Source organism: Schistocerca americana, chromosome X (genome assembly GCF_021461395.2).
Source record: "Schistocerca americana isolate TAMUIC-IGC-003095 chromosome X, iqSchAmer2.1, whole genome shotgun sequence".
Lineage (NCBI taxonomy): Eukaryota > Metazoa > Arthropoda > Insecta > Orthoptera > Acrididae > Schistocerca > Schistocerca americana.
Window position 1 is genome coordinate 645,446,866 of NC_060130.1, and position 25,183 is coordinate 645,472,048.

The 25,183-nt window shown below is 41.7% G+C and overlaps 1 protein-coding gene across 5 annotated transcripts in view; it reads right to left on the minus strand.

Annotated features, from left to right (window-relative positions):
• The window catches only part of LOC124554746 (protein ST7 homolog), a 176,783-nt gene that overhangs the window by 104,058 nt on the left and 47,542 nt on the right, over positions 1 to 25,183 (minus strand). The gene's annotated exons all lie outside the window — the stretch shown is intronic.

The following is a 25,183-nucleotide window of genomic DNA, read 5'->3' on the forward strand; positions in this document are numbered from 1 at the left end:
CAACAAGAAACAGTTCAAAACCTGCTGTATGTGAAGCTACTGAACCAGAATGTATCACATGAAGGATCTGCCCTACACAGACTCAAGAATAACAAGATATTGTTGCACTAGAAGCTGAGTAGCACCATGGTGTAGTGGTTATGATACTAAACTGTTGCATGGAGGGTCATGAGTTCAAAACTCGCCTGGATTGCGCAATTTTAATTTCTATATTCAGTTAGAGTACACTCTAGAAGTATCCACAAATGTCAAGAATCATTGTACTGGAATGTTCTGTAGCTGTACATATAATGTATGTGTTCTGGCCGGAGGCAGTTCACTCCGCACTCTTGTATGTGCATTATTTTGGTGGGGACACTGGGTATTGGAACTTGTGATAGCACACATTATCAACAACACAGTGGCTCCCATCAGGCCACAACAGAGTCACCGTTTACGTGGCGAGACCCGAGTTTGAGCCATATTCAACAGATTGCAATCTATCGTAGACAGAAGGAGGAGAGGACGTTACAATGACAGCAACTGTGTGCCACCACATGAGACATCCTTCCAGGTTCCCTGGTGACAATGGCCAAGATCCAAGCAAGTGGCTGAAGGTATGATAGCCAAATTTAACAAATGGGATGACGCCATGTGTTTGGTTAACATATTTTTCTACTTGGAGGGCACTGCCAAGCAATGGTATCAGAACAACGAGGAGAAGTTCACAAGCTGGGAAGTATTTCAGGTGGATCTGCACAAGTATTTCGGTGACACAACAACAACAGAAGTGCAAGGCTGCAGATAAATTAAAGTGCAGGGCACAGTGTCTAGGGAAAACTACAGCATCCTAAATTCAAAAAGTCTTGGAGCTCTGTAAAATAGTGGATCCTAGAATGAAGGAGGAAGATAAGGTTGCACATCTCATGAAGGGTGTTGCCGAGAACATGTATGAAGCCCTACTCCTGAAACAGGTTTCGACAGCAAATGACTTCATAAAATGGTGCCAGTATATCAAGACAATGCATCAAAAAAGAATTACACGCAAGAAGTTTGAATGGCTTCCAAACGTCGTATCGATGTCTGTGATAAAGGAAGCAACTGATTTCTAAAGTGTTCTTCATCAGATAGTGAGAAAGGAAGTTCAGAAGGCACTTGGACTGCATGGCGAGCAAAAAACAGAGACACTTCAAGAGGTGATAAGGGAGGAAGTGGAGCAGACATTGAACCCAATTTCTTGTCTTTCATTTCCCTTTATAACAGTGAAAAAGTCAAGACCCAGGCAAAGTGGAGTACATGTGGAGTGCACATGGGGGTTTTTTAGGTTAGAGAATCCCCTCCCTACGCCCGACAAGACGCCTCCTGAGACACAGCAAGGTAGGAGTAGGCAAAATGCAACAGGGAATAACAATATTAATGTGCTAATAGTAAACTGCAGGAGCGTCTACAGAAAGGTCCCAGAACTGCTCTCATTAATAAACGGTCACAACGCTCATATAGTACTAGGGACAGAAAGTTGGCTGAAACCAGACATAAATAGTAATGAAATCCTAAACTCAGATTGGAATGTATACCGCAGAGACAGGCTGGACAGTGGAGGGGGAGGCGTGTTTATAGCGATAAGAAGTGCAATAGTATCGAAGGAAATTGACGGAGATCCGAAATGTGAAATGATTTGGGTGAAGGTCACAGTTAAAGCAGGCTCAGACATGGCAATTGGATGTCTCTATAGGCCCCCTGGCTCAGCAGCTGTTGTGACTGAGCACCTGAAGGATAATTTGGAAAATATTTAGAGTAGATTTCCCCACCAATGTTATAGTTCTGGGTGGAGATTTTAATTTGCCGGATATAGACTGGGAGACTCAGACGTTCATAACGGGTGGCAGGGACAAAGAATCCAGTGAAATTTTTTTAAGTGCTTTATCTGAAAACTACCTTGAGCAGTTAAACAGAGAACCGACTCGTGGCAATAACATATTAGACCTTCTGGTGACAAACAGACCCGAACTATTTGAAAAAGTTAACGCAGAACAGGGAATCAGCGATCATAAAGCGGTTACGGCATCGATGATTCCAGCCGTAAATAGGAATATTAAAAAGGGTAGGAAGATTTTTCTGTTTAGAAAAAGTAACAAAAAGCAGATTTCAGAGTACTTGTTGGCTCAACACAAAAGTTTTGTCACAAGTACAGATAGTGTTGAGGATCAGTGGACAAAGTTCAAAACCGTCGTACATAATGCGTTAGATGAGTATGTGCCAAGCAAGATCGTAAGAGATGGAAAAGAGCCACCGTGGTACAACAACCGAGTTAGAAAACTGCTGCGGAAGCAAAGGGAACTTCACAGCTAACATAAACATAGCCAAAGCCTTGCAGACAAACAAAAATTACGCGAAGCGAAATGTAGTGTGAGGAGGGCTATGCGAGAGGCGTTCAATGAATTCGAAAGTAAAGTTCTATGTACTGACTTGGCAGAAAATCCTAAGAAATTTTGGTCTTATGTCAAAGCGGTAGGTGGATCAAAACAAAATGTCCAGACACTCTGTGACCAAAATGGTACTGAAACAGAGGATGACAGACTAAAGGCCGAAATACTAAATGTCTTTTTCCAAACTTGTTTCACAGAGGAAGATTGCACTGTAGTTCCTTCTCTAGATTGTCGCACAGATGACAAAATGGTAGATATCAAAATAGACGACAGAGGGATAGAGAAACAATTAAAATCGCTCAAAAGAGGAAAGGCCTCTGGACCTGATGGGATACCAGTTCAATTTTACACAGAGTACGTGAAGGAACTTGCCCCCCTTCTTGCAGCGGTGTACCGTAGGTCTCTAGAAGAGCATAGCGTTCCAAAGGATTGGAAAAGGGCACATGTCGTCCCCGTTTTCAAGAAGGGACGTTGAACAGATGTGCAGAACTATAGACCTATATCTCTAATGTCGATCCGTTGTAGAATTTTGGAACACGTATTATGTTCGAGTATAATGACTTTTCTGGAGATTAGAAATCTACTCTTTAGGAATCAGCATGGGTTTTGAAAAAGACGGTCGTGTGAAACCCAGCTCGCGCTATTCGTCCACGAGACTCAGAGGGCCATAGACACGGGTTCACAGGTAGATGCCGTGTTTCTTGACTTCCGCAAGGCGTTCGATTCAGTTCCCCACAGTCGTTTAATGAACAAAGTAAGAGCATATGGACTATCAGACCAATTGTGTGATTGGATTGAGGAGTTCCTAGATAACAGGACGCAGCATTTCATTCTCAATGGAGAGAAGTCTTCCGAAGTAAGAGTGATTTCAGGTGTGCCGCAGGGGAGTGTCATAGGACCGTTGCTATTCACAATATACATAAATGACCTTGTGGATGACATCGGAAGTTCACTGAGGCTTTTTGCAGATGATGCTGTGGTGTATCGAGAGGTTGTAACAATGGAAAATTGTACTGAAATGCAGGAGGATCTGCAGCGAATTGACGCATGGTGCAGGAAATGACAATTGAATCTCAATGTAGACAAGTGTAATGTGCTGCGAATACACAGAAAGATAGATCCTTTATCATTTAGCTACAAAATAGCAGGTCAGCAACTGGAAGCAGTTAATACCATAAATTATCTGGGAGTACGCATTAGGAGTGATTTAAAATGGAATGATCATATAATGTTGATCGTCGGTAAAGCAGACGCCAGACTGAGATTCATTGGAAGAATCCTAAGGAAATGCAATCCGAAAACAAAGGAAATAGGTTACAGTACGCTTGTTCGCCCACTGCTTGAATACTGCTCAGCAGTGTGGGATCCGTACCAGATAGGGTTGATTGAAGATATAGAGAAGATCCAACGGAGAGCAGCGCGCTTCGTTACAGGATCATTTAGTAATAGTGAAAGCGTTACGGAGATGATAGATAAACTCCAGTGGAAGACTCTGCAGGAGATACGCTCAGTAGCTCGGTACGGGCTTTTGTCAAAGTTTCGAGAACATACCTTCACCGAAGAGTCAAGTAGTATATTGCTCCCTCCTACGTATATCTCGCGAAGAGACCATGAGGATAAAATCAGAGAGATTAGAGCCCACACAGAGGCATACCGACAATCCTTCTTTCCACGAACAATACGAGACTGGAATAGAAGGGAGAACCGACAGAGGTACTCAAGGTACCCTCCGCCACACACAGTCAGGTGGCTTGCGGAGTATGGATGTAGATGTAGATGTAGATGTACAAAGTTACATTCCTACAATGCTGCATGAGGAACCTGTTTGGGCACCAAAGAAGACTGATGTCTGGAGGACCCAAGACAACCAACCAGTATGTTTCCACCGTGGACGACCGGGACATGTGGTGCGCTATTGTCGAGAAAGGCAGCAGATATTTGATGACGGCTGTGCCAGAAAACAGCAGACCGATCTTAGCCGACGTCAACTCCAGGACAACGAAGACAAACAAGATGTGGATGCAGGACGACTCACCAATTGGGCACTACGTCTTCAAGAATATGACATTACCATAATGTACAAAAGTGGAAGAAAACACCAAAAGCCTGACTGTCTCTCAAGAAACCCTGTGCAAGACCATCAAGACTTTGATGAAGATAGCGGCTGTCTCGCTGCACTCCAGCACCTCTCTGCTGAACAGAAGGACACCAAGATATCTCAAATTATCCTTGCCTTAAATTGGTCAGAGGAAGTGAAAGGACAATTTAAGGTGGTTAATGGATTGCTTTGCAAAAAAAACTCTGATCCATTTGGAAAGAGGTGGCTACCAGTGATTTCTAAACACATGCACTTGGATGTTCTACAGAAATTCCAAGACACACCTGAGGCTAGACATTCAGGATTTATTAAGACTTATGATAGAATCCGCAAGAGATTTTTCTGGCTTGGTTTATTTAGGAGTTTCCGTCAATATGTGTTGCACTGTCGGGACCAGAGGAGAAAAGCTGTTCCTCAGAAACCACCTGGCCAACTCATACCAATTCCACCAGCTGAAACGCCTTTTCAGCATGTTGGGATTGATCTCCTCAGACGATTTCCACCATCTGCTAGTGGCAATAGATGGATTATTGTTTGCACTGATCTGCACACGCTATGCCATTACAAAAGCTGTGAAAACAGCCAAAGCATCCGAGGTAGCCAAATTCATCGTGGAAGACACTGTATTAAAATACGGTGCCCCAAGGTCGTTAATTATGGATCGAGGGAAAGTTTTTCAATTGAATCTTGTGACAGAGATAAACCGTTGGTGCAACATTAATCATCACATGACGACTGCCTACTATCCGCAAACTAACGGGCTTACTGAATGCCTTAATAAGACCTTGGCCGACCTGATATCAGTGTTCATCAAGTTGAGCAGAGCTGAGGTGCTACCTTTCATGATGTTTGCCTACAACACCGCCAAACAATACACAACAGGATTTATGCCATTTTTCCTAGTTCATAGGCATGAGGTGACTACGAGGATGGACACTGTGTTTCCGTTACATCTTGATGACGTGGACGATGACTACATTGGCCAGGTGTTAACCAGAGCTGAGGAAGCTTGGCAGTTAGCTCGACTCCGCACACTGCAGGCTCAAGAAAATGATCGCCAAAGGTATGACGCAAGCCACCGCCCTGTTGTCTACCAGCCTGGTGACCTCGTTTGGATCTTCACTCCTGTTCGGGAGGTTGGTCTCTGAGAAGCTCCACAGGCATTACTTTGGACCTTATAAGGTTGTAAAACAGGTGTCTGATGTTACACATGAAGTTGAAGATTTTGACCCCGACACAAGACGACGAAAGATCAGAGATACAGTCCACGTCCTTTGAATGAAGTCCTATAAGGATCCAGCAACCCAGGGTAAATTCGGAGCTCCAGTGACAGGCAGCAAGTGGAAAGGTGACGAAGAGCATAGCGACAAAAGAAGTTCTAAGAAGATCACCGCCAGGGCGAGAATCAGTCATCAGGAGTCAGAGTATGCAGGACCGATGACTCGTTCCCGGACTAGGACAATGAAACACTGAGATGCTGTTCTCTTAAGGAGGGAGCAATGCCGCTAGAAGCTGAGTAGCATTGTGGTGTAGTGGTTATGATACTAAACTGTTGCATGGAAGGTCACGAGTTCAAAACTCACCTTGAATGTACAATTTCAATTTCTATATTCAGTTCGAATACATTCTAGAAGTAACCACAAATGTGAAGAATTATTGTACTGGAATGTTCTGTAGCTGTATATATACTCCGCGCTCTTGTATGTGCAAGAGCTGAATAAATGTTCATTAAGTGAACTTAGTATTCATCATTCATCTAATTACACCTTCTTCTACATGGCAATATTATGATTCTACAGGCAGACAACGGAAATGCCACAACAATAATGCATGCTATAATGTATGAATCCAAAATGAATGGGTGGCTGAGTGATCCCTTACACCACCACCACCACAATCATATTTCAACTATGTTAGCCTACTGGTAATTTCCTTCCCTGCTCTACTCACAAACAGAGAAAGGGAAAACTGACTGTCTATATGCCTCCATAAGAGACTTAATTTCTCTTATCTTTGTGGTCCTTACGTGAAATGTATGTTGGAAGCAGTAGAATTGTTACGCAGTCAGCTTCAAATGCCAGTTTTCTAAATTTTCTCGCTTGTGTTCCTTGGAAAGAACGTCACCTTACCTTCAGGGATTCCCATTTCAGTTCTTGACACATCCCTGTAATACTTGTCTGTTGTTCAGATTTACTGGTAACAAATCTAGCAACCTGCCTCTGAATTACTCCATGTCTTCATTTAATTCAACATGGTGCAGATCCCAAACACTTGAGCAGACCTGGAAAACTGGTCACATTAGTGTCCTACATGCAGTCCTCTTTACTGATGAATCACACTTTCCTAAATTTCCCCCAATAAAACAAAGTTGACAATTCACCTTCCATAGTGAAATCTTTACATGTACATTCCATTTTGTACTGCATTGCAATGTTGGTTCAAATGGCTCTGAGCCCTATGGGACTTAACATCTGAGGTCATCAGTCCCCTAGAACTTAGGACTACTTAAACCTAACTAACCTAAAGACATCACACACATCCATGCCCGAGGCAGGATTCGAACCTGCGACCGTAGCGGTCGCGTGGTTCCAAACTGTAGTGCCTAGAACCGCTCAGCCACTCCGGCCAGCATTGCAATGTTATGTCTAGATAATTAATTGACGTGACTTAGTCAAGCAGCACAATACTAATGCTGTACTCGAACATTAAAGGTTTGTTTCTCCTATTCATCTGCATTAACTTACATTTTTGTACATTTACAGCTAGCTGTCATTCATCATACCAACCAGAAATTTTGTCCAATTCATCTTGTATCCTCGTAGTCACTCAACAACAACAACTTCCCTTGAAGCAAACAGATGCAGAATGCTGCTCCCTCGTCCGTTGAATCATTTATGTATATAGATATTAACAGCGGTCCTATCAAACTTTCCTGGGGCACTCCTGACAATACCCTTGTTCCTCAAGAATACTCACTGTCTAGAACAATGTACTCTATTCTGTTGTTTAAGATATTTTATGCCACTCATGTTTCTGAGAAGCTATTCCATATGCTCGTACCTTCATGAACAGTCTGCTGTGGTGTGCGGTGTCAAATGCTTTACAGAAATCTATGAATATGGAATCTGCCTGTTGCTCTTCATCCATAGTTCATGAGATACCATGTGAGAAAAGGGTAAGCTCAGTTTCGCACAAGCTATGCTCTCTAAAACCGCGCTGATTCATGGACAGAAACTTTTCCACCTTAAGTAAATTTATTATATTCGAATTGCGAACATGTTCAACAATTCTGCAGCAAACTGATGTTAAGGAGACTGGTCTGTAATTTTGTGGGTCCATTATTTTACCTTTCTTATATGCAGGAGTCATCTGCACTTTTTCCCAGTCGCTTGAGACTTTGTACTGGATGAGTGACTCGCGAAAAATGTAAGCTAAGTAAGGGGCCAATGCTGTAGAGTACTCTTCATAAAACCGAACTGGGAGTCCATCTGGACCCGGTGACTTATTTGTTTTCAATGCTTTCAGTTGTTTCTCTTTGCTATGGATGCCTATTACTATGTCCTCCATATGGGATTCTGTGCAATGATCAAATGACGCTATGTTTGTAAACTTCTCCTGCATGAATGATTTCTTAAAAATGAAATTTAAAACTTCAGCTTTTGTTTTGGTATCTTCTATTGCCTCACCAGACAGGTGACTGAATAGGGCCCTTAGCCCAATTCCACATAACCTTTCAGGACTGTTTTTATAAGCCCTTTCTTCTTTCTTAATATATGACCTATGCTGTTTCTTTTCCTCCTCTTTATGACACAAAGTAACTGACTCAGTTCTCTCCCTCTTCTCAAGAGATCTTTCCATTCATCCAACTTATTTCCTTTGATTCTGCACCTCATTTGTAACTCAAAAGTCTCCATTCATTCTGTCCATATTTCAACACTATACAGGAGAATATTCCATACAAAATGCTTTTATCACTCTTTTCCTCAGTTCTCTGTGCATACTGCTGCAGAAAATTCTCCTTCCCTTACAAAAAGTCTCTTCCACCATTGCTATTCTCATTTCAATTTCTATGCTGCACATCCAGTCACTTTCTATTCTGGTTGCAGGGTATTCAAAGCTTTGCCCATCTTCCAATGTTTCTATACAGCAGTATCTTTACTATTTCATTTCCTACTAGTAACATTACTTTCATTGTCTTTGTACTAATTTTCATTCCATAGCTCTTTTCTTTAGTTTCAATGAACTCCACTATTTCCTGAAACTCTTTTTTTCCATCCACTGCTAGAACGACCTTGTAATTTGCAAACCTTAAACACCATATTCTCTTTCCTCCCATTTTTAACCACTTGTTGTCTAGTGGGCAGTTCTCAATCATATTATGCACAGACTGAAAAAGGTAGCAGCCAGGTAACAGCCTTGTCTTAATCCTTTTTCTAATTAAGTCAAGTTGTTACTTTCTCCTCTCACTCTTCCCACTGCCTTCTGATTTAAATATAATGCCTTTATAAGCTGCCTGATTTTCTAGCACACACTGTTTTCTCTCGTTACAGTTGTAAGAGTATCCCAAGCCATATTCTGAAAGACCTTTTCCTGGCCTACAAAAAAAGATTTGTAAGTCTCTTTCCTTCTCAATAAATCTCTAATATTGAAGTGCTCCTCAGCCAGATTCTTTTCCTTTGCCTTTTCCAGTCTTCTAGATATGATCATTAACGTAAGTTAGGTTGTATGTGGGATTAGTTGTCCTGTGCACAATGAAATTTCTTTTCTTCTCTTTTTTTTGGAATCTTTACCACTGTCAAAAAGTCCTCTGTCTGTTCAGCACCACCAAAAACTTTGTAGTATAATGTCATTATCTCTCTAATTAATTTCTAATTCATGCACTCGTGTATTTCTCCTGGTATCGTACCTGTACCTACTGCTTTCACATTTTTCATTACAGCTATTGCATTCTTTACTTCTTAAATTAGAATTTGTGGTTGTTTCTCATCAACATCCACTTCATTTATCGATTCCCGTAAGTTTAATAAACACAACAGAGACATATATCACAGGCTTTAGTCATCAATAATATAATCTCCTTCACTATTAATAACAGTCTGCCAATGCTCGGGTAACTTTTCAATTTCACGACTGTAGAAATCTCATGGTTTTGAGATGAAGAACTTGTCGAGCCATGTTCTAAGCACATTTTCATCCGGAAAGGAAGTTTCTTGAAGACTGTTTGATTGTGGGCAGAAAAGGTAAAAATCTGATGACACAAGATCACGTGAATAAGGTGGGTGTGAAATGACTTCCCAATCGAACTCCTATTGCTGTTTTTTGTCAGTCTAGCAGAATGCGGGAAGGTGTCATTGTGGGGTAGCATCACTTCATGCATTTTCCTGGTAATTGTTCTTGGACTGCATACGCAAGACATCTCAGTCATTGACAATAAATGTCAGCAGTGATGGTTACATCTTGGGGAAAAAATTCATAGTACAACATACCATCACTGTTTCATCGGATGCATAACATTATATTTTGTGAATGCACGCAGGTCTTTGTACGGGGAGTTGCTGCTATATGTTTGGGCTAAACCATTCCTGTATTTTCCTTACGTTAGCATGACGACACCATTTCTCATCACCAGTAATGAGGCAAGATAGAAATGATTGCCATTATTCACATGAGAGTTGATGACAAGCAAGCAGAGATGCACACATGACCACCCACTGATATTTTGTGATTTTGGCTGAGAACATGCGGTACCCATACACTCAATTTTTAAGCCTTCCACACTGCATACAAATGTCACACAATGGTGGAATGATCACAGTTCATTACATTTGCCATTTCTCGAGTACAGTGACATGGATCATTGAAGGTTAATGTGATTAAGTGATCTCCATCAAACCCTGAAAGTCTTCCTGGACATGGAGAGTCACTGTCAAAATTATCCTCCTTACAACAAGAAAACCATTCTCTTGTCATTCTCTGTCCAATGGTATTACCCTCAAACATGGTGCATATGCACCAAGATGCAAAACAAAAATGTTACGAGCTGATGCACTGACCAAATAAATAGTCTTCCCATCTCTGGGGGACTTCCTTGCAACCTTTGTACACTATATTTTTGTCTTTGGTGAGAATTTGAAGAGTAAGAACTTCTATGTCTGATTTGGTCCCTTGCTGTATGTACCCTCTACTCTGTCACACAGCAAATCTCACTCTCCCTTCTTCTACAGTGCTTCAGCTCCATCACAGTCCTCTTGTAGCCATTTTGTCCTAGCTTCTTCAGTTTCTCTATACGGTTCATGCATCTTCATTGTTCTTATTTTTTTCCCCTTCTGTGTGACCTATGACTGACATCAATATTTCCAGTGCCACCAACTATATTTAGTGTACCAAAGGTACATACAGAGGACTGCCCTTTAAGACCTATCAGTGGAATCAACTGACCAATGTACTATTAGGCAAAATACATAGTCCACCAGTTATGCCACCTGGTTGCCAAAAAACAGAGACAAAAAAAATAAATAAAAAAGGATTCCACACATTTTACCCAACTAATACAGAAACAACAAGTCCAAGCTACAGATATATTGGTCAGTTTGATGTAAAACTTCTGATTCTGAATATTTCTACAGCTGAGACCACCAATACCTTACAGGAGCAAGTACTGTCAGATATCTACAACAACTTGGTGCAGCTGTGCCTGTCAACAACATATTACTGTTGTCAAGGCAAATACTACTAGCAGGCAGATAAGAATGGCAATAAGTTCTTCCTTTCCTCTTCAGCTGATGTGTTCATGGAAGTCACCTAATGAATAATTAAATTTTACATAACTGGCTGCACCATGGAGTCATTAAGCCAATGTCGCAGTGCAACTGCAATAGACGAGTTCTACTGAGGGGCAAATAGGAACTTGCAAATGGTCTCTATGGCCTTCGAGATGAATCGCAACATCTATGTTGGTGAAAATCAGAAATCCATTAATCACATGTCAGAGCATTAAGGTACTGGGGTAACACAACAAATCAGCAATACCTAAACACCTCCTGGACCTATTAATTTTCAAGAACCTTGTGTGCTTGCTATGTATCCATCAATGCAGCAGCAGAAAATAACAGAGGCTACTGAGATCATTAAATGCCTCAACAGCATGAATAGGGAGGATGGATACAAGACACCCCTGAAGACCCAGGTTCAATTTGATTGGATTTATGAGTTTAAAGGACCAAAATACTAGGTCATTGGTCCCTCCATCCTGAGAGCACCTAACCAATAAAATTCCTCTAAAATGAATGAGACAGGTTGCCAAAATGATCATTTGTATGTTCATCTGCAATGAAAAAGGTACAAAAAAAAGGTACAGCCAAAGGCCCTCTGGAGTTTGTCAGTGGCGAGAGGTACACCTTCTGCAACCAATTGGCAGACCCTCGATCATTATAAAAGTTGGTGAGATAGTCAGATCAACAAAATGGAAAAAGTAAATAAGGTAACATCCTTAGATTAAAACACTGGGGCACGTAGAAGGACTAATGAATTAAAAGGTGGAGTTAAGCCAACACACTAGCAAGAGGAAGTCAGGCGGTCTCTGGGCTGAGACAGCAGCAACATACAACGAGCCGTCCCTCACTTGGAGCCATCAAGACCATACTTTCTGACCCCCAAAGAAGATTATACAAGCTGCACAGTCAGATTAAGTGTAAAACTGGGATTTTATCAACTAAAATTGAGGGTAATGTGTCAGTTAGCTACAGTGATCACAAATGCCCATGTCATAACATTAGAACACCAAGAAGTAAAACAAGTAAAAGCTACTGTGTGTTAAACCCAACCAATGGAATGAAACAGAGCTAAAAACATGGGCTTTCCCTTGGAGAAACATCCACAACATACACCACCGAGACAGTGGAGTTCCTGAACCGAAGATTAAATGTCATACTGCTACAATGGATGAAAAGTAAAACGAAGCCAACAGCCCACACATTTTTCCCTAAAATAGCCAATAACTCAGACGGCAAAAATACACTGAAGTGTAAGCAGTTAAAAGAGGGAATTGGGTCAGATAATGGTGAACCATCAAAGGTTGATGACAAGGAGCACAAAGTGGTACAGATCACCATGTAACAAATGGCAGTGGCTAAAATGACAGTGTCTAATATGCAACCTATCAAAAATTATCTCCTTGTGCCAAGAGGGTCTAGGGGACATCTTCCAAGCATTGGGAGAGGTTTAATTCCCCAGAGCTTGTTCCCATGAAGAGAAGACCAGTGGTGATGCCAACGTTACACCATCTGCTGGCAGACGGCAACATGGAGATCATCTGAAGGAATGGAAGAGGTGGGAAGACTGCAGCCTTGGCAGCAGCGTCAGCAATCTCATTTCCTGTTAGACCGAGATTACCAGGAACCCACATGTACATTATGATGGCTCCCTCAACAGCAAGCAAGTGGAAGCTTTCTTGGACACGTTGCACTAAAGGATGGACTGTGTACAGCACACAGAGGCTCTGAAGGCCACAGAGAGAATCTGAGCACATGAAAATCAAAGAGCCTGTGTCACCAGATGTACTTGGTAGTCCGATAGAGGACGAAGAGCTCTACTGTAAAAATACAGCACTGTTCTGGAAGCCAATACTGGAATTAGTTGGTGACAATGATGCAGGTACACCCAACGTCACAGTTAGCTTAGAGCCATCATTGTACATGAAGGTGCTATCGCAAAGTTGCATGCAAAGTTTGAGCAACTTACATCAACAGACTGAATCTGGAGTGGTGTCCTTGGGAAGCGAATGAAGTCCAAGATGGACATGGGCCACCACACGAAGCCAGGGCAGTGAAGGGTTCATACCCACTGGTAACATGGCAGGTATTGTGAAGTTAAGCTGTCGGAGCAGTAGTCAAAAGCAAACTTCGCAAGGTAACAGAGAAGAAGGGCACGCTACATACTTGTGGACAAGGGAGTCATCAAAGGAAGAGGGCATAAGATGGATGGCCAAGTATGGCACACAAACAGCATGCATATCCACCAAGGAGTACATCACGCTGGTGTGACAGGGGTAATTTGGTAGTTTCTGCATAGAAAGTCTCAACCAGGCTAGCGTAAAAGGAACCAGTGGCCAAATGTATTCCATGATGGTGGATTACATTAAAATGATGTTAAGATGCACAGACATGCAGAGGAATAAACAACACACCCGTAGTCTAGTTTTGAACAGACAAGGGCTTGGTACAAATGGAGGAGGATGGTCCAATCCACTCCCCAGGAAATACCCCTTAGGACACACAGGACACTGAGGGCCCAGGTACAGCATACAGCCAGGTAAGACGCGTGGGAGGACCAAGAAAGTTTCCCATCAAGCATGAGCCCCAGGAATTTTGTAGTTTCAGCAAATGGAAGAGCAACAGGCCCAAGATGTAAAGACATTGGAGGAAACACATTTCACCACAAGAAATTCATGCAAACAGTTTTATCAAAGGAAAATCAAAAGCCACTGCTGATGCTCCACGAATAAAGGCAATCGAGACATCGCTGAAGACGTCACTCAAGGAGACAAGCTCATGGAGAACTGCAACAGCTTGCAAAGTCATCAACAGAAAGGGAGCCGGAGATGCTGGGCAGTAGACAGCCCATAATTGGGTGAATGGCTACAGCAAAGAGAATGACACTCAGAACGGAGCCTTGAGGCATCCTTTTCTCCTGGAAAACATGGCCAAATTCACACATATCTTGAAAATTCTGTCTGTTAAAAATTCCTGAACGAAATGGCACAGGCAGTCTCAGAAGACCCACATGCATAGAGTACATAGGATATCGGTCCTCCAGCAGGTGTCTTAGGCTTTCTCCAAATCAAAAAACACAGCCACAGTCTGGCATATCCACAATAAAACCATTCATGACATGGGTTGACAAAGTGACGAGATGGTCAACTGCAGAACGGTGCAGTCAAAAACAACATTGTACAGTGGTTAGTAGATGGTGAGACTCGAGCCACCATACCAGCCAGCCATGAATCATATGTTTCATCAGCTTGCAAACACAGCTGGCAAGAGAAATGGGGCAGTAGCTAGAAGGAAGGTGTTTGTTTTTACTGAGCTCACATCATCCAACCCTGGGGTGGCAGATTGGGATGAAATGATTGTATGGTCTAGCTGCCTCATAGTAAAGTTGTAGCATTAATGATTCTGAGAGGGGAAGATATCACTCGAGCCGCCTCCACTCATTCCTGAGGAAGAATGGCAGGATGATAGAGGACGGTGCTCAAAATCTCCACAAAATAGTGGCCCAAAGTGTTGGAGATGGCATAAAGTTCCACAATGACATCTGCTGTGGTCAGGCCAACCACCAGGGAATGGACCCCAGTCCCAGACAGCCAATGGAGGTTGCCCCACAACAGAAGAGGGAGTGTAACTGTTAAAAGAACTAGTACATGTTTAGCTGTTTCGCTATCCCGAAGAATGCAACAACACTGTGCATCTAACCGTTTATAATGAATACAGTTTTCCATTGTAGGATGATGGTTAAAAACGTTGAGAGCATATCTCCATGTGTGAATCACATTTCGGTCCACACAGGGTCCAGGACACAGCACAGTAAAGAAGAAGTGGGAGTTGTGGAACATTCTGTGGCAGTAACAATTACATTCTTAAGGTACTCTACCTGGTCATCACAACTGAAGAAATGTTGTTTGTTGAAGGTCGCCAGGGAGGAGTAAAACCTCCAGTCGGCCTTAAGAAAGCTGTCAATTGGGTTTACATGCAGGTGGTGTACGAGTCAGCAAACAGATACCGTGTAGGAAATGGTCGCTCTAGTACATGTCAGAGAGACTGGACCACTCGATACAACATGCAAGTTGGACAGTGGAGAACTAGAGGTCCAAATGGATATAGGTGTATGTGGAGTTTGCAAGGAATGTGAGCAGTGGAGAACTAGAGGTCCAAATGGATATAGGTGTATGGGGAGTCTGCAAGGAATGTGGGTGCTTTTGCAAGGAATGTGAGCAGTGGAGAACTAGAGGTCCAAATGGATATAGGTGTATGGGGAGTCTGCAAGGAATGTGGGTGCTCCAGTGTTAAGACAGAGGAGGTGGAGTTGATTGAGAAGGTCAGCCCTTAAGGGGAAACCTCTCGGACAGGTTCTCGAAGAGCCCTAAAGGGGATGGTGGGCATTAAAGTCACTGAGCAGCAAAAAGGGGGTGAGGAAGCTGACCAATAAGCTGGAGAAAGTCTGTCCTGCTGACAGCGAATGATGGAGGGATGTAGACATTACAAAGAGAAACAAGGAAGGAAAATGCAACTGCAACTGTTTGCAGCTGGGTGTTTGAAGAGATGGTTTGACTACGGACATCATCATCCCTGATGAGCAGCACGTCACCCCCACAAGATGGAATGCCATCCTCGGGGGGAAGGTGAAAGTGGACCAGAAGGAAACGCAAGAGGTCAAAGCAGTCCCAAGGATATAGTTTTGTTTCTTGGAGGCACGAAAAACCAGACACTGTGATTTCGAAAGCAGGTGTAATTCTTCTTTGTTGCATCTAATGCCATGAACACTCCATTGGAGAAGAGTCATAACAGGGAATGGGGAGGAGGAGACAAATGAAGAGTAGTCACCTCATTGGCTGCCGAGTACCACCAGTCTTTAAAGCCTCACTGCTATAGGATGTAGAGGCCAGAGGTTTCTGTCCCATGAAAAATTCTACAGAGGTGTTGGCAATCTCCCTGGGTCAGCCTGTGGATTCCATGGCAGAAAAATGGTACGCAATGTGCACCAGTGAAATGGAGGTGGCATAAAAACCGTAGGCAATATGCACCAGTGAAATAGAGGTTGGCCGGGTAGGACATCACGCAGCAACACTGGTGATGAGGATCTCTCAGTCGAGGAAGGAGAAGATCACTTGTCTTTCTTTGATTTCTTAGAGCCTTCATGGTTAGCAGATGAATACTCAGACATTTGTTGGCTGGAGGAGCATAAGAAGTCTTTGTACGAGTATTCCTTTTGTCCTTTCCGGCCTGTCGGTTGTGTAGCAAGTGATTTCACTGTGGATTTCGAGGTCTGTTGTGCAGCTGTAGGAGCAGGATATGGGGACACTCCTGTGACACTGGGCTATTTCACAACTGCAATACTAAACTGGAGGTTGCAAGTCTGCGTGGTCATATCCTTCATGGAGCAAGGTGTAGCAAGAACAGTACTGTAAGTGCCAGATGGTAAAATGCAGGGCTTTCAACTAGCCAACAACTTGCGAGTGACAGGGTATGGTATTTTTTCTTTCACCTGGATCTGCTGGACGGCCCGCTCATTGAGGTACATGGCACACTCATGGGATGAGGTGGCACCATCACCATTACAGTTGATACAGCAGGGAGAATGTGGCGAGCAATCACCCTAGTGAGCACCTACACCACAAGTGACACATCTGGCCATTTGAAAATCACAATTGGTCTCCAAAAGTAAAGTTGTATTACATAAGTGAGAGCAGGAATGCACAGGTCCTGCAATTTCATCAGCACCTCTCTAGATAATCAACAGATTAACAGTAGCAAAGGACTGACCTCTTTCGGTATGTGATACCCCGAGGAACCGTGGTGCATCTGGGAAAGTCTTTGAATATTTAACCTCATTCCATTTACATTTAACAGACATAGACTGAGATGATTATTGGCTGATTGTGAAAAAATCTCCCATTATTGCCAGCATCTCCGATGGCACGCTCCTTCCAACTAGTGGCCCCCTCAGAGAGGGGCTCACCAGCCGTAGGTGATTGTTCATAAATCACCTGCAACAAGTCAAATGCGTGGGCCAGTCTTCAGGAGTGCACAGGGAGGAAGAATAAACAAAGAGAGACCTCAAACGCTGAAGCAGAGGAACGCGAGGAGATGGAGAATTATGGAAGAAGGAAAAAGCTGACAAGGGACTGTTCCGATGCCAAGCTACCAAAGTTTCAGAATGCATTCCTGAAGATACCCAAGACATGTTCCCAACCAAGGGAGGTGAAAAAGAATGGCAGGAGAATAGACATGCAGTGTGGAGAGGGAAGAGGTGCTCAAAAGGCTGAGGCCTCATGGTAGCCACACACAAACTCACCAAAGAATGGTGACCCACCTGGGAGGTTGTAGGTTCTTGGTGAGACATTCTGCATGAAGACATCCATGCACCAGTCGAATTTTTTAAAGTGCATAGCATGCTAGTGGTAGCTACATCATACTACTCTCTACACTTTCGAAGTTAAGGCCCAGTATCTTTAATTCTAGGGTGTCCTTTTTGGTAGGCTCATTTGTCATTTCAAATGTGTGTTTGTTTCCTGGGATTCTGGCATGCCTAGATATACAGTCAGAGTGGCATTGATTTGGAGCTCAGAGAGAAGGTCATGAATGGACAATACCAGTGGGTGGCAAAGGTCGCACTTTAAGTTATGACTTGCAAACTGCTCACAGGCTCACTCCAAATTAGAAAAGACTTGTGTGAGCAGATCTGAATGTATCTTAGAGCTTATATAACGGTTACAATTTTTGCAGTGAAGACACTGCATCCTGGTGTCCTGTTGTCCACAGCCACAGGCCATCAACCCATGATCCAATGGTATACTTGTTTTCTGAACTCTGGAATTTGTTCACAACTGGATATAATACTCACCCTGAATATATGAGTCTGTTATGCTTTTTGAGCTGAAGGATGCATCTAGTTATGGGCTCGGACCCTTCAAAGGTGTGTTCTTGAAAATGCTTGTGAGAAAGGGTTCAAAAGTCACTTCTAGTTCAGAGAGGATGGACTGATAACAGGACACCAGGCTTAGGGTGTTTTGTGTAGGCAGTGTCCTCTTATCTGAGTACAGAATATGGTGGCTTGAATGGTCTTTGAGGCTATGTATATGGAGATGCAGTTAAGTGATAGTTGAAGCTGTCAACTCTGTTGCAAGGGTATGCTCATCTCTGTCAGGTGGCTACCAACAACATTTATTCAAAAGGTGTTGGTTGTGAGTCAGATACACGAATTGGATCTAAAAAATGTAGCTCTGACGGGTCTGCTAATCCATAGGCCCAAGTGGGATAGTATGATTTAGTCGCAAAATAATGGAGTTATCACCACCACAAAAAGTGTTGCTCTGGCAGTGTACAGCATTTTGCCTGGAGCTTCTATTTCAACTAGTGTATATGAGGCAGCCATGTCATTTTAGCATCAATAATTAGCCCTATAAAGTCATATGTTTCTACTACCTTATGCAATTCAAAATGAAATGTCCAGGTGTGGACGAGCAGTTCAGCAACAGAAGTGCATTACATACGTTTTGGAAATAGAGAATTGTCAGCCATAGATGAAGGCTCAAGATTAGATTTCCTTGGAAGGCGAGACTATAGTGCCCGTGGCCTGACCACAGCAGATGTCATTGTGGAACTTTATGCCATCTCCAACACTTTGGGCCACTATTTTGTGGAGATTTTGAGCACCATCCTCTATCATCCTGCCATTCTTCCTCAGGAATGAGTGGAGGCGGCTCGAGTGATATCTTCCCCTCTCAGAATCATTAATGCTACAACTTTACTATGAGGGAGCTAGACCATACAATTGTTTCATCCCAATCTGCCACCCCAGGGTTGGATGATGTGAGCTCAGTAAGAACAAATACCTTCCTTCTAGCTACTGCCCCATTTCTCTTACCAGCTGTGTTTGCAAGCTGATGAAACATATGATTCATGGCTGGCTGGTATGGTGGCTCGAGTCTCACCATCTACTAACCACTGAACAATGTTGTTTTTGACTGCACCATTCTGCAGTTGACCATCTCGTCACTTTGTCAACCCATGTCATTAAGTCCATTAATAGCTATTATACAAAGGGCTACATTCAGGACAGAACCTTGTGGGACACTGTTTTTCTGTGGGTTGGGAAGACTGTGAGAAGCTCCTACCCAAACATGGAAGGAACAATGAGATAAAAATGAAAACAGCACATCTAAAGTTCCATCCATGTAGAATAGTAAGAATATGATGCAGCCAAGTTATGTCATAGATTTTCACCTGGTCAAAAAAAAAAACTGTGAAATGCTGGTGGCAAACAAATGTCATTCTGATAGCCAAGTCAAAAGAATTAGGTGGTGGTTGGTAGATCAGGCATCCCATAATCCACAATGAATTTCAGATAGAAACCCCTTGGACTTGAGATTCAAAATAAGTTGTCTGTCCACCACTCACGAAGTTCCCTATTTTTCAAAAGCAGGGCCATAAATAAACTGCTTTATGAAAGAGCAAAAAAAAATTCAAGAACAACATATTGCATACCACTTTTGACTTATAAACTCTAAATTTTTCAATTGTTCTAGTCACACTAACATATTAGAAAACTTCTATGAGCTGGTTATTTAGCTATACTTAAAAAAATTGGCAATAAAAAGCATTCCAGCATGGGCAAAACAAACAAAAACTGTGAAAGGTGACAACTCTCTCACAGCTGATTAATGTGTGGCACATAGACACACAGAACAGCTCTTTTTTTTAGGAAGTGCACACAACAGAAATAGAAAGGAAGCTCAAAAGCTTGCCATGACACTGTGTTGTCAAATGCATTTCTATGCTATACAGGAGTGGCTGTCTTCCTCATTTTTATATATTGTGCAGTAATTGATTTATCTAGCAGTGACAGTATTAATAGCAAAGTTCAACACAAAAGAGAAGAATACTCATTCTAAAAGATTTTTCAAATTTTTAACACGTTCTAGGTGATCATAACTCTTTTTTGGAAGTTGATTTATCAACTTGTTTGATTAACTGTGGCTTAATGTCTGAAGACTGATCTCATGCAGCTCTCCTGTCTAATCTTTATCCTGTACAAGCCTCTTCATTCCTGCATAGCCATTACAAACTATGTCCATTTGGACTTTGTTACTGTAGACAAGCCTTAGTCTCTCTCTACAATTTTTACCCCTACACTTCGCTCCATTAACAAACTGACAGTTCCTTGACACCTTGGCATGTGTCCAATCAAACGATCTCTTCTTTTAGTTGCGTTGTGTCACAAATTTCTTTTCACCCAGTTCAATTCGGTATCTCCTCATTAGATGTTTGATCTAATCATGTAAACTTCAGCAATCTTCTGTAGCAACACATTACAAAATTTCTATTTTCTTCTTGTCTGAATTGTTTATCGTCATTACAAGATTACGATCCACATAAATACATTCATGAAAGACTTCTAACACTTACATTTATATTCAATGTTAACAGATATCTCTGCTTCAGAAATGCTTTTCTCACTATTGCCCACAGGCATTTTATATCTTCTCTACTTTGATCATCATCCATTATTCTGTTGCCCAAATAACAAAACTCACCTCATTTTTAGCTTCTCATTTCATAATCTAATTCCCCCAGCATCATATGATTTAATTGAGAAACATTCCATTACCCCCTTTTTTTTTTACTTTTGTTGATATTCATCCTATAATCCTTTTTCAAGAGACTGTCTATTCTGTTCAACTGCTGTTCCAAGTTCTTTGCTATCTCTGACAGAATTACAATATCATAGGCAAACTTCAAAGTTTTTATTTCTCTTCCCTGAACTTTAATTCCCTTCCCAAATTTCTTCTTAGCTTTTTACTGCCTGCTCAATGCACTGGTTGATTAATGTTGGGGATTGGCTACAATCCTGCCTCTCCCTCCTCCCAACTACTGCTTTCATTTCATTTCAAGACCTTTGACTATTGTAACTGCAGTCAGCTTCCTGTGCAAGTTGTATGTAACCTTCTGCTCCCTGTACTGTCTCCCTTTTACCTTTATAATTTTGAAGTGTGTCATCCAGTCAACACTGTAAACAGCTTTCTCTATATTTACAAATGCTATAAACACAAGTTTGTCTTTCTTCAGTCCATCTCCTAAGATAAGCCGTAGCGTCAGTATTGGCTCGTCCGCTCCTTGTAATGACCAAATCATGAAAGGTTGCCAGAAAAAAGAAAAATCACCCAAGTATAAATACTAGCTGCAAGCCTTTTAACCTGCACACTGTTTTTATCAGTCCATTAAGAGGTCAAACACATTGAGAAACTGCTGATTTCACAGTCACTGATCGCAAATTAGAGGTAAAAAGTGACAAAGTCACTTACCACCTATAAATAAACCACCTCAAACGCCATATGTAGAGGCCCTCAAACACCAAGACAGAGTCTGGCAGAGCTTGAGAGTTCCAGTGAATGGAAGAGATCAGGCGACAGCCACCTTGTATGAATGAGCCTACAGCAGATGCTATGTAAGTGAGCAATCAGACTCAATTAACTTTGTGCACTGAGGAGGACATGCAAAGCTTGCCTGATGTACCTGTGGGATAGGGTTATTGGTTTCCATCGCACATTTGACTACGTATACCCATGTCTATAGGTCACCTATATTTTGATGAGTACTTGAACACAAGGGTTCGATTAGAACAAGAGTGACTGGTACCTCCATGGTTTGTGGTCTAAAGTCAGGGTGGTCATGTGTTCTGGTAACTGACTGGAGTATCTAGTAAGCCTCATCTATGTTTTTATAAGCCAATGTCTGTATTCAGGGTGTATACGTGGACAAGGAAAAAAAATTGCCGGGTTTCTCCCGGATTTCCTGGTTAAAAATACACTTTCTCCTGGGTGAAAACATACTTTTTCCCTGTTAACTGGCAGTATATTTTCTCTTGGAACTGTATAACTTATCAGTCCTTTGAATAATTACGGTTTTATACATGGGCGTAGAATTTCCCGGCGCTTTAGAAAACTGAACATGGGGAAAAAAACACGTTTCGGAAAGATCTTTGATGTGCAGCAACATGTGCGCTGCATATTTTCGTATTACGAAAGTATTAATTCGAATTCCACCAAACACCTCATGTTACTTTCGAAGCATTGAAATCGAGATAGCGATGCGCTTTTGTAAGCCAGTCATAGGTCACGTCACATGATCTTGCCAGCCAATGACAGTAGGGTATTCAGAGCTTAGGACACGTAATGTAGTTAGCCAATAGCAACATCACTTAAGTAGTGCGAACACACAAACACAAAAAGTTAATGGTTTAAATTAATACACATAGTGTTGCTACACGAAATGCAAAGCTTTCACATATAATATTGGTCTATAAGATTAATACGCTGCAAGAGAATCTAAGCTTTCACACATAATGTTGGTCTTTTATGCGCGTATTACAATTTACGACATATCACACAAATGTGCCAGTAAAATTTTTAATAACGACATAAATGTCTGATCTTCTGGGCTCTAAATTAATCTAAATGGCTCGTCATCAAAGACTTGATTTTTAAATGAGAGTCAAACGCTCTGCGATTTAAGAAATTCATCGTACATTCTCGCACATAGTTCAACTTGTGTAAAAGGAAATTTACTTTGATGGCAACGCTTTTCAAACCACCATTCGGAATATTTTCCCGCTACCTGTTAGAAATAGGTTCGTTTCTGCAGTTGCCAGAGAGCGCCAGATGACAGGCGTCACCACGCTTCCACAGCTACGATGCCGTAGGGAGCCCATATGTTCGTAAGTGTAAAACATTAAAAGATCTTACATTATGTTATAAAAGAAACAAAACATCAGAGGTTACTCCAAGAGCATTGGAATTTTGTGACCCATACTAAAATGTGCACATTTAAAGTGCACATTTGTATATCCAGATTCCCAGTGAAGTAGGCCACGACCTGATATTAAGCTTATCAATGTGGTTTTTGGGACGAAAATTTTCTTGGAATACCAATACTGTGTTATCTCATATTTGGTTGTCTATTATGGCATAATGCTATACGTTCTAGAAGCTGAAAACGAACACTTGAAATGCAGCGAACAGTGTGTAGAATTAAACACTTCCTTTCAAATATATTGTCTGCCTCAGCGGAAAAGATTAATAAAAGGAAATTTCTTTAGCAAACCAACAAAAATAACTTCATTGTTCTGCAAGGCAATTAATGCTTGACTGCCAGGAAGGTGGAAATAAAATCAGCTACTAATAACACATTTTAGCTTTATGTGAATGTATTTTAATTCACTTGATAGCTCCCAGTCACAGAAATCTGTTTTTTTTTTTTTCATTTGACATGAGAGCAGTAAACGAGGAGGAAATAGCAAAATCACTACATGTAAACACGGGTCACGTGGAGACTACCTACTTACCCACTACAACTCAGACTGCTCTGCGCATCAGCCCCGGGTCTACAATATTTCCGAACCGGGGCAATACCCCGTCACTCCCTCAAGCATTTGAGTTACGATGTCAAGAAAAAAAAAAAAAAATTTTCAGAAATTTGTTCGTTTTGTAGCGCACAGCTTTCTGAAGAGTCTGATGCATAAAACGTGTGTTCGAGGAAATGTAAGACATATTTTATTGTCTTAAGTAGGCCAAAGTGCAGTGCCTCACCTCTGCATAAAGCATTCTTCTACCGCACGTCACTGTATTTCGCTCTGTGGAACTGAAACGTGTATATTTTGTAATGGATGTCATCAAACTATATTCAGGACATTGGAAATTAAAATGTCCTGTGGTGCCTCTCCTGCTTATGGTCAGCCGGTTTCACATCCTGTCCCTCTCTTTTATTAAAAAACTCTTCAGAACATAAGACAAGCAAGACCATACACATTTCTTCAATCCTTAGCTCCTAGAATTTTTTTCTCTCTAATCTTGCTACAGCTTTACACGCGTGCTTTCCTTTCTGCAAAAGAATGTTTTACCTCATCAAAGATCGTCAAACGATTTGCTACATGAAAAATCGAAATGTCGCAGTCTAATACTGAAAAAGCTGTTAATACAAATAGGACCCAAGACTGGTGTGGTTTCCCGACCTGATTACGTCTATTTTCTCACTGTCTGCTAGATAAAACAAACTAGGCCTTTCTAATACTGCAACAATTGTAATACACTAAATAAACGAGACTGTTTTGGCACAAACGGTATTTTTTTTTGTAACGACAGTACATAATTCACAAAGTACCAATATCAAATGCCTATTAGGCCTACTACAAGCAAAAAGCTTTACTTTAGGGAATAGTTTCACTTCATTCAGACGCTCCAGTTTCTCAAGCATGAGATCAAAAAGTAGTAGTATGAAATTTTTATACAAACTTGGAATCGTCATACCGTTCCGTAATTTGTGTGATGTCCCCGTTTCTTCTCCTTCCTCGTTCTAACAAATAGTCTTGTTATCACTAATTCTGTAACTATTCCTGACAGTGTCAAAGCATATTCACGGGTTAACTTCACTAACTCTGCCAGAATTGCCGGTTTAGTTATCCCGCAATTATTCTCCGGTTAGGCGTTGTTACATGTTTGTACAACGCATTTTCTGCACTTCTTCCAGAATAGAACTTAAGGCGGCTGCTAGCTGGGGACTGTACAACTGGCCCTTACTAGTCTAGCGATCTGGCCAAAAATTTTCCGTCAAAATTTCATTTTCTTCGATACACCGAGAATGTAATGTGTAATCTTTCTTACCTGTTATTCGTTTACTTCCAATCCTGTAATTATAACAACGCTCATCATTCGCAAACCCAATCAACCACACAATCAGACAGTGGTTGGCATTCATCCATTCGGCTTTACTCCGGTCAGCTCGTATAGCCGATTTTGTCTGTAGTAAAGTTTGTTTCTACACGTGACGAGGATTCCCCTCACAGAGAAATCATGTACACTATGCACACGTTCACAAATCAACTTACGATTCATTCCGAAATCAAAATAGAA